At 54.0% G+C, this 2,533-nt stretch overlaps 1 protein-coding gene across 1 annotated transcript in view; it reads left to right on the top strand.

The window, feature by feature from the left end:
- The window catches only part of CUEDC1 (CUE domain containing 1), a 16,008-nt gene that overhangs the window by 4,742 nt on the left and 8,733 nt on the right, over positions 1 to 2,533 (top strand). The gene's annotated exons all lie outside the window — the stretch shown is intronic.

Raw genomic sequence — 2,533 nt, 5'->3', positions numbered from 1 at the left:
GGGGACCCCGGCTGCCCCTCGGTTGTGCCGAATGTGCCCTTGGCGTGAGCCTCCTGCACGCCCCGCGGCATCCAGCCGTAGCGCAGGGGCTGGGAAGGTCCCAGCAGCGTGATCCCTCAGGGCTGTTTGCAGGCAGATGTGTGGCAGAGCATTTTTTGGTGGATAAATATCTTGTCTCCATCCCTAATTTAATTCATCTTCTGACCAGAAGCTTTCAGTTACTCGCCGTGTTGCTGCGCTCCGTCACGCCATCGCACGTGGGCTGTGGTTTCAACGAGTTGCCCCCAACCCTCGAGTTGTGGTGACCAACACCTTCCCCAGAAGAGAGGCGTTGGCATCAGGAGGGGTCGGTCCCTTCGTGGCGGAGCAGAGGGTTTGCAGGGGGATTGCCAATGCCTGGCACGGCGGCGGCTTTCGTGGATACAGGGAAGACCTTAAATATACACTCAAAGGTCAAATGCTGGGAGACAAAGACCCCCTCCAACCGCAGGCGCTTCTTGTTACTTTATAGATCTTAGGATTTTTAAATAGATCTGGGATTTCCAAGCACGTTTCCTGATTTGGGGGGCTGATTTTAGTATTTGAGGTTTATGAGCTAGCATGGGATTTCCGAGCTAATGGTTCTCTGCAGAAGGTCTCATCTTCATATTGGGATCGTGTGCGTGTTTGCAGTATATCCTATATAAGCTGTTTTCTCCTTGATGTCCAGGCTCTTTCCCCATCCTCTTGGAGTAGCCAAATCTTTTAAGGAGCGTGTGTACCCTGTGAATGTGTTATAACTCAGTTTAAAGTGTGACTAAACCAGCCATGCAATATTGCAATTAAAGTATAATACCAGAGGTGCGAACAATGCCGGCTTTTTGCTATGAATGAGTCATGATAGCAGAGGAGGAACCAAGAAGCAGTATTTTTATTAATTGACTCCAGCAGATTTATTTGTCCTCAGTAAATAGAGCCGGGCAGGGCTGTCGGGATTGTTCCTGCTCCGCTCGCGCAACGCCGCTCCGCGCCTGGCTCCTGGCGAGCAGGGGACGATCCTGGGGACAGAGAGCGACTGCGGGATGGAGACAGTTCTCGGCTGAGTGATCTGTTTAATGCTTTTTGTTAGAGAGCGGGGAGCGAGCTGGGGGTTCCCGGTGCTGTTTGGAAATGGCCCCTCGAGCCCAGCGGTGAATCTGCTGCTGCTTTTCCACGTGTCCCGGGAATCCCTGTGGGGTGGGATCCCCGTGGGACTGTTGGTGCGTGCCTGGGGTCTCCAGCTGCCTTCCCCGTGCTGAGAGGTCTGTTTGCAGCACGGCCGCACCATGCCTCGTGGGAGCATCAGCTGGAGGGTCCTGTGGCCCCGTGCTCAGCCCAGGGACCACTGCCCTGAGCCAGGGTGCAGGGTCTGGCCGGGGGGCTGCGGTTCAGGCTCGCTCACGGGGCTCAGCGGCACGCTCTGTGCATCTGAGTGCGAATTCATTGAGGATTACAGAAAAGCCAGGGAGGGAGAGCGGAGGGTGCCCGCGGAGCAGGAGTCATTCCCCCATCCTCTGGAGGCGGCAGCGATTCCTCTGGGTACCAAACCAGAGCAGGGCTGTCCCTGGGGGATGAAAATGGGGGTTAACCAGCATTGCAAAAGCAAACCTTCTCCCGGAGTTCGGGCCGAGTTTCCCAGGTTTTGCAAGTGCGTTTTGTCCCTTAGAGCGGGTCAGGGCTGCGAGCCAGAGCAGCGGCCGAGGCTGGGCGAGCGCTGGGGATGTGGCTGTCACACACGGCCTCGCTACAGGCAGGGGAGAGCCCGGGTGACCTTCAGAGGTGACTGCTCCGCTTAATGGCTTTGAATCTGATTATACCCTGTTTTGCTAAGAAATGTGTTTGGCATGTTCTTCTGAATTAAATACCATTTTAGGGACAGTTATCTTGAACTCTCTGCCTGCCGCTTAGGAAAAAGCCTTTGAAAATGATATTATGGATCAAAAGTGTTCCTGGGGTAATTCTGTTTCAACAGTGGAGTTAATCCAGAACTGAATTTGGCCCTGCATTTCCAAATGAGAAGCAGTAGCTGTATAATCTGTTTATGGTTTTAAAGTGAATGTTAATCTTGGATTTGGTGGCTTTTCCCAAGGGTCGATTTGCCGTGCTGCAGAGTGTTTTAGCCCCCTGCTCTGAAACTCTCTGAGCCGACTCCATTTTTTATTTTAAAGAGAGATGTTACTGTGTTTGTAAATACATGTCAAACCTGGAGGTGCTAAATCTGGGGAGTCCTTGGCAGTGGAAGTAATGCCATTTTTCTTACCTTGCATTTTGTTTGTATAGCATCTGGCACGGCACATCCAAGCTCTGGCGCGCTGGCCCCTCTGCGGGGATGGGACGGTCCCGTGAGGACGTGGTTTGATGGGTTGAATTGAATCGAATGTCCCCTGTCGAGACGGGGATCTCGTGGTACCTCTGGGTGCTCTGTCCTGTGGGTGACTTTCTCCCCTCTCCCCTCGGCAGGTGGGAGGATGCTGCAGCGTGCCGGGGGCTGACGCGCGGTGCCACCGGCTGCGGG

This window comes from Charadrius vociferus, unplaced genomic scaffold, assembly GCF_000708025.1.
Source record: "Charadrius vociferus isolate BGI_N301 unplaced genomic scaffold, ASM70802v2 scaffold323, whole genome shotgun sequence".
Lineage (NCBI taxonomy): Eukaryota > Metazoa > Chordata > Aves > Charadriiformes > Charadriidae > Charadrius > Charadrius vociferus.
Note: the sequence above shows the minus strand (reverse complement) of the source record. Positions and strands in the feature narration are given on the sequence as shown.